The following is an 8,329-nucleotide window of genomic DNA, read 5'->3' as shown; positions in this document are numbered from 1 at the left end:
GTGAGTATGTTTCTTGGAATGTCTGACTGTGTCTATTTGTGTCTGTGTGTGCACTAGTGTGACTGTGTGTATTTTGTGTGTGTGTTGCTGCATCTTGTGTCTTTGTATCTGTGTGTGAGTGTGTGTCTGCATTTGTCTGTGTATAACAGGAGTCCTTGGTCAGGGCCTGCAGGCCTGCACCTCGTTTGAGGCTGGGCAGAGTCAAGAGGGATTGAAGTGTGTCTGCTGTGCATGTCCTGGGGGCTGCAGGGTCTGACGCCTCAGACTCATGCCTGCTCCTTTTTTCTTTTTCCCTTCCATCTGGTTTTCCTCCATCCCCACCTCCAGTTCCAAAGATGGGCTCATCTCTGAGGGCCACAGCAACAGGTTCTGAGCAGGGGTGATGACGCATGGGGGGCGTATCCCCTGTCCTCAGTGCCAGCGCCCTCCAAACCCTCCTGCTTGGAAGCTCCCTCCTTCCCCCACATTTCAGGCCCCCTCAGTCTGATGAGGGAGTCACAGACCCCACCCTTGGGCCGCGTCTAGTCTGACATGAGAGAAGGATAGCAAATGGCCCCAGTGAGCCCACATTCCACACTAGAGGAAGCTCGATTCAATTGCCCAAGTGGGCATGGATAAGGGTCCTCAGAGTCCCTGCCCTCCACCTCTCTGTGCCCTCCCATCTCCCTCCTGCTCCTCTCCAGCGCAGGTTGGGTTGCAGGCCCACCCACTGACCTCACCAGCTTCCTGTGTCTCCTTGGGTGGGGGAGCACGAGGAAGAATCAGCCTCTGAGTAGGTCCTCCCCAGGAGCAGCCTCTCCCCAGGCCCGCTGTTTTCTTCTGGACCGTGGCCAGGGTCTTCCTCTCCCATGAGATGCCCTTCCTTGCAGCCCTGCCCTCAATCCATCTCTATCTGCAACCAGAGGTGACTTTCAAAGGTGCAAATATGGTGCCATCCCATCACCACTCCTACATTCTCTATGACTCCCCATGACCTAGAGAAGAGCCTAGGCATGGACTACCCTTGGCTGATCTCCCAAACTCTCTTTCCCAGCCCTAGCCTCCAACCCCATCTCCGGCCCCTCAGGCACATCCTGCCTTCTGTGCTTCTGAACCTTCCACCTAGGCCAGCCCCAGCCCTGAGCTGCTTGTCCACATCCATCCTTACCTCAGGCAGTTGGGGAGAAAGTGGTCCCTGAGACCCTTGTGGGTGCTGTGCCTGCTTGGGGAGTCCCCTGGCCCCAGGTCCCCTCCATGAGGCTTTCAAGAAGACTTCCTGGGTTTGGAAGGCAGGAGCAGGGCACTGTTTCCAAGTGCCCACTGCCTGGCCCGATGTGACAGACCAACAGGCAGTTTTGGGGCAGAGGGTGAAGTTTGATTCTAAGACATGTCATCCCCCACCTAAGCCTGTTAGCACTGAGGGGCTGTGGAGAGAACTTTGCATGTTCCTTGCCCCCGGGCTCCTGCCCAAGCCTGGCTGCTTGTTCTCCAGAGCTTGGCACACATGCATGTGCATGTGCACACACACACACATTCACACACACATGCATGTGCACACACACACACATTCACACACACATGCATGCACACACACACATTCACACACACATGAATGCACACACACATTCACACACACACATGCATGCACACACACTCATGCACACACACACTCATGCACACACACACATGCATGCACACACACATTCACACACACACATGCATGCACACACACATGCGTGCACACACACACTCATGCACACACAATGGGGAGGGCAGGTGCCTCCACCACCTGCCTCAGGAGGGAAGAGAGGGCAGGCAAGGCTTTCTTCACCAGTGGGCCTTGTTGACTGAACCTCAGGTGTGCTGGTGCCCTGCTGGGTCGCCTACCCTGATGCTTCAGTTACCTTCGCCACAACCATGGTGGGGAAGCACTCTTCACCCTCTTTTTACAGATGAGAAAGCTGAAGCTTAGAGAGAACAGGTCACTGCCCCATGCAGCCCCCATGGGACCATGCTCTTGCCTGTGCCACAGCTCAGGAGGCTGGGCCAGAAGCGTGGTACCTGAGCACCCAGGGGTGGCTCCCAGCCGGTCACCCAGGTCCACCTGCTTATTCATAGGGATAGGAGGTGGGCAGCTGCTGGGCCACCCCTGTCTCTAGTGTCCCTCTACCCCAGTGCTGAGGGGTGAGCTTCCTTCCAGGAATTCCTCTGCCTGCCCCGCCCAGCTGAACTTCCTCCCTGTGGCCAGTTGCCTCAGGCTGCATCATCTTCCTCCCTGGAAATGGGAGTGTGAGAGGCTGAGCTGCTCCCAGTTGCCTGCAGGAGCCTGGTGCCCCAGGGTTCAAGGCTTAGCCTTGGTGGCTCCCTGCTGTCACTGCTCTGTCAACAGCTGGTGCCTCCTCCTTAATAAAAAGAAAGCCTTGGGGTCCCACCTTCCTGCTGAACCTCCCCAATAGCCTGTCCCAAATGACACCCAAGGACAGGTCCAGCCAGGATTGGACCCACCTCCCATACCTCTATACTGACTCCCCAACTTTTGGCCTCTTCTCCCAGTGTGATGTGAGGGTTCCCAGCAGACAGGTGGAGACTTCTTGGAAGAGGTGGCTCCGGATCTGAACCTGAGGGGTGGCTGAGAGTATACCACATGGAGGAGCGGGAAGGGCATACCTGGTAGAGGAGATGGTACAGACAAAAGTGCAAAGGGTGGCACAGGCAGGAGGCAGAGTAGAGTTGATGTGCTTGGTGGCCAGCGGGATGAAGGGCTGGGTGACTTTGCCCCTGGTGCTTTCAGTAGAGACCTGCCCTTGTGTCCTACTCTGCTGGCATTCTGCCCCCTTGGACAAGAACTCTCAGCCCCATTTGCTCCGCCTGGACATCTTCTGTTTGAGGTATTCAGTGTTTCCTCCAGACCCCTGGAAATTCAGCTTCCTTGCACAATTCTCTCTGCTCACCCTTCACTAAGCTTGGGTGAGACCTCCCCTTGCCACTGAGCCCACCCCACAGAATTGCCCCTCTGCTAGGGTTGTGGGGTACAGAAAAGGAACAAGACTAAGGGAAACGAAATTCTGGGGGGAGATGCTCTTTTTATTTCAGCCACATCAAGCATGAGGAGGTTGTGGGGCTGCAGTGTAGCCAATGCTGGTTGTCCTCCCGCAACCCGGTCTATTCTCATTTTCCTAAGAACAGAGCGTTCTCTTTTTTGTCATGCATGCGGTAACCCAGCAGAAACAGTATATTTCCCAGCCTTTTCTTGCTTCTAGGTGTTGCCACGTGACTAAGTCTGGCTAATGAGATATAAACAGAATTGTTATGTAGCATCTTCCAGAAACTGTCCTTGAAACATCTGGAGGGCGCCTGTGGTTCCTCCTTCCTCAGCCTGTTCTTCTCCATTCTGTTGCCTGGAATGTCAGTGGGAGGACTGGTCCTTCAGTCACCACTTTGGACAGTATGGTTGAGGGACACACGCTGGTGATAGCAGAGGGGCAGCCTGCAAAGAGACGGAGCCCCCCAGCAGTATCCCCATTCCAGCCCAGGGCTGTGTACTTCCAGACTTTTCAGCACAAGAAAAAGAAAGTCTTTTGTTTAGGACTCTTCATTTTCAGTCTCTGTTAGTCACAGCAGAATATAGTCCTATCTGATTCGACCTCACAGGGAAAATGTTGACTAGGCAATTAGTAGATGGGTCTGGAGCTCAGAGTGGAGTTTGGGGTTGCGGGTAGAAATTTGGCAGTCGATCTCCTGGAGGTGGAAATTGAAGACACGAGGACGATGAGCTCACCCAGGCGGAGCGTGTGGTGTGAAAGAGAAGGGAAGGGAAGAGAGGGGAAGAGATGAGCCTGCTCCCTTCTACTCACTGCCCCCGTCTTTCCACAAAAGAGGATTCTGGCTTTGTCTGCTCAATTTCATCCACCTGCTTCGAATATCATATGAGGAGGCTTCTGCCTCCCCAGAACTCTACTTGGCTTTTATGATGCAGAATCAAAATGGAGCAGGGTCGAGGGGAGGACAAGAAGTGGATAGATATGTTGGGGGAAGCTTTTTTGAGTTTTTAAGGAGAAAATGGTAAGAGCAGCTTTGGTGTGTGGTAAAAAGGATAGGAGAAGAAAAGGAAGGCGCTTGAGAATGTGCTGCCTTTTAGTATGAGTATCCTTTTGACAGTATGTAAGAAAACACACAAGCCAGATGTGGTGGCACATACCGGTAGTCCCAGCTAGGAAGGAGGCTGAGGTGGAAGGATCGCCTGAGCCCAGGAGGTTGAGGCTACAGTGAGCTGTGACTGTGCCACTGCACTCCAGCCCGGGTGACATAGGGAGGCTCTGACTCTAAAATAGATAAAGTAAATAGAAAAAAAGAAAAGAAAAGAAAACACACAAAACTTGAAATTTGTTGCAGCTGTTTATTTTTTTTGAGACAGAGTTTTGCTCTTTCACTCAGGGTGGAGTGAAGTGGCGCAATCCTGGCTCACTGCCACCTCTGCCCCCTGGGTTCAAGTGATTCTCCTGCCTCAACCTCCCAAGTAGCTGGGATTATAGGCGCTCGCCACCACAGCTGGCTAATTTTTATATTTTTAGTAGAGAGGGGGTTTTGCCATGTTGGCCATGCTGGTCTCGAACTCCTGACCTCAGGTGATCCACCCACCTCGGCCTCCCAGAGTGCTAGGATTACAGGCGTGACCACTGTGCTCAGCCACAACTGTCTTTTGGTTGTTCTTTTCTCATAACACCGCTCTGAGACAGGTCCACTTGTTCAATGACATTAGTTAAATGTTCCCAAGTAACAAAAACTCATTAGAGCACATGAAGGAAAGGAGAAGTTGATGTCAAGGATCCAGGGTTTGTATGTAGGGGTGGGCGGGGACATCTGGGCTTCCTGAGGGCTGGGAACAGGGAATTGAACATATGCCAGGAGCCTGGGAGCTGCCACCACGACCACTTTCTTCTCCCTGTTGTTCATGGACTCTCCTCTGTCCTGCTCTCTGTATACCTGCTACCTTCATCTTCTCTTGCTGCAGATTGCCTTTTTAAATTTTATTTTTATTTACTTATTTATTTTAGAGACAGGGTCTCACTCTGTCACCCAGGCTGGAGTGCAGTAGCGCCATCACAGCACACTGCAGCCCCGAACTCCTGGGCTTGAGAGATCCTCCCTGCTCAGCCTTCTCCCATAGTGCTGGGATTGCAGGTGTGAGCCACTGCCCCAGCCAGACTGCCTTTTAAAAATGGACATTTTAGACCAGGCATGGTGGCTCACCCCTGCAATCCCAGCACTTGAGAGGCCGAGGCGGATGGATTTTAAGGGTTTTTTCTGTATTTTGGGTCTTCAGATATGTGTTTTGCAAATATATTCTCTCAGTCTGTGGGTTGTCTTTTTATTCTCTTAACAATTGCTTTTTTGTTGTTGTTGTTGAGACAGAGTCTCACTCTTTCACCCAGGCTGGAGTGCAGTGGTGCAATCTTGGCTCACTGCAGCCTCTGACTCCCGGGTTCAAGCAATTCTCATCCCTCAGACTCCCAAGCAGCTGGGATTACAGGTGCACACCACTATGCTTGGCTAACTTTTGTATTTTTAGTAGAGACTGTGTTTCACCATGTTGGCCAGGCTGGTCTCGAACTCCTGACCTCAAGTCATCTGCCTGCTTTGGCCTCCCAAAGTACTGGGATTATGGGCATGAGCCATTGCACTGGGTCAACAACTGCTTACTTACTTATTTATTTATTTATTTATTTATTCTCCATGCATATGACCATTCCACATCTCAGGCTTTGGGGGCACTAATCCTCCTCCTCATCAAAAATCTGTGTATAACGTTTGACTAAAAAACTTAATTACTACTAATAGCCTTCTGTTGACTGGAAGCCTTACTAATAATATAAACAGCCAATTAACATATATATTTATGCAATCATGACATACCTAACTTTGTTTCAATTTTTTTTTGATATTTCTAGCTATGGTTTTGCGAGTTTTTTCAAATTGTCACAACTCTCCAAAATTTTTTCAATAAGTTTATTTTTTAAAAAATCTGTGTATACATGGACTAGCACAGTTCAAACCCATGTTGTTTAAGGGTCAGCTGTAGTGTCTTTTAGTCCCAATTCTAACATTTTTAGAAGAGACAATTATTGACCAGTTTGGAGAAGTGGAGAATCAGTAATGGCTGAATGAGGTGGTGGCATTAAGGTAGCTGGAAGGGAATCTGGGCGATATAAATTTAGTTTTCTAGCCTCTGCAGTACAGGAAGATGAACTGGAAGGAGGCAGGAATAATTGCTCAACCCTCCATGTAAACACAGCAGGTGGAGCCTGGTGGATGGGTGGGGGCTACGGATATGACGTAGTACATGTAGGTTAAAAAAAAGGTCAAAATATACAGAGAGATAAAACAAAATGCAAAATTTCCTACCCCGCAGTTCCACTCTTCTGCACTCTTTTCATTTTTATATATTCTGGAATTTTCTTCTTCTTCTTTTTTTTTTTTTTTTTTGAGAGAGGGTCTCACTCTCATTCCTCAGGCTAGAGTGCAGTGGTGAGATCCTGAGTAGCTGGGACTACAGGTGTGCACCACTATGCTTGGCTAATTTTTGGGGCTTCATCATGTTGCCCAGGCTGGTCTCAAACTCCTGGGCTTAAGTGATCCGCCCACCTCAGCCTCCCAAAGTGCTGGGATTACAGGCCTGAGCCACCACACCCAGCCTTTTCTGGAGTTTGAACCTCACACCTCTAAACAATATACTTTATCTTTGTTTCTCAATTTAGTAACTCAAGAGAGCATCTAGTGACACCTCATCATTAAAGCAGGGTACTGAAATCACACTTTCTCATGCGCCCCCCCATGTCTGTTTTCTCAGTTTTGTTTGCTGTGTTATTATTGGAGTCCTATGTTGGTGCTCCTTGAAGTTCTAAACAATCTATATTTAAAATTTTGTTCCTCATACATCAATTTTAGACAGAATTTCTTGAGCCCTATCACTATGTAAGAAAAATTGTGCCTCCCTCAGCCCCGTGCCACCTGCCATCTCCCTCTAATTTATGCTGTTTTCTTTTTTGCTTTTGTTTTTTTTTTTTTTTTGAGACGGAGTCTTGCTCTGTTGCCCAGGCTGGAGTGCAGTGGTGCAATCTTGGCTCACTGCAAACTCCGCCTCCTGGGTTCAAGTGATTCTCCTGCCTCAGTCTCCTGAGTAGCTGGGACTACAGGTGCGTGCCACCATGCCTGGCTAATTTTTGTATTTTTAGTAGAGATGGGGTTTCACTATGTTGGCCAGGTTGACCTCCAACTCCTGACCTTGTGATCCACCTGCCTCGGCCTCCGAAAGTGCTGGGATTACAGGCGTGAGCCACTGCGCCTGGCCTCTTTTTTTTATGTTTCATGGTCAAAGTTTGTAACATTTACATGCTGTTCTGTAATTATAATGAAATATTCCATGCTTTATCTTCAGGTTGATTCTGAAAATTGAAAACCAACTAATGTTATGATTGTATAAACATTATTTACTGCAGAACCAAGTAACGAGATAGCTCCTTTGAGAAGGAAATATAGTATTATTTCCTCTACCCTAAAGTGGATTGATGGAGAATATTTGCTGTTTCAGATGTCAAGGTCAAATGGATTCTCTTTTCTTACACTCCACTAATTGCTCAACATCATGCCTCAGATGTGTTTTCTTTCTATTTGGTCCTGGAATAGATTTTGTTGTTTCTGGTTCTCCAATTGCCTTTCTTATTTCTTTCTGAGAGAAGAAACAGATGTTGTCTCCATTATGTCAACCAGAGAGACTACTTGCTGTGCCCACCTTCCTGTGCCTGCATTCTTTGCAGGTGCACTGAGATGAAGTAGTTGTTGTGTTTATCCAGCATTCCTTCTCTCCTCTCTTTTGGGGAACTGCAGCTCTTTCAGTTCAATGATGTGGCTTAGGTTTTTTCCCTATTTTAAGTGGGTGGACCTGTCACCAAGGTCTGGCAGTTTCCCTTGATGGCAGCTCATCCGAGGGCTGGAAACATAACTGAGGCAAGGATAATTGGAGTCCTTCTATGGGATTCGATCAGCAGCTATTAACGGTGAGAAGCACTCATCCCTTTAGCTTCAGGTAAGGCTTGATCCAGGGACTCAATGATGTCCAGAAGGACCCAGGGTCAGTATATATCTTTCCTCTGCTCTTAGTGTTGTCTTTACCCGCTGGCTCCTCATAATGAACTGTGAGCAGCAACATGCTTCTCTTGTGCAGTAAATGGAAGAGGTGTCAATTCCACCAACCCACAGGGCTTGAGAATACAGGAGGAAAATCAGGGTATTTTTACCAAAAGAAGAGTGAACTAATTTTGGAAACCAAAACCACAGATGTTCACACCCTTTT

Source organism: Theropithecus gelada, chromosome 10 (genome assembly GCF_003255815.1).
Source record: "Theropithecus gelada isolate Dixy chromosome 10, Tgel_1.0, whole genome shotgun sequence".
Taxonomy (NCBI): Eukaryota; Metazoa; Chordata; class Mammalia; order Primates; family Cercopithecidae; genus Theropithecus; species Theropithecus gelada.
This window is presented reverse-complemented; position numbering follows the sequence as displayed.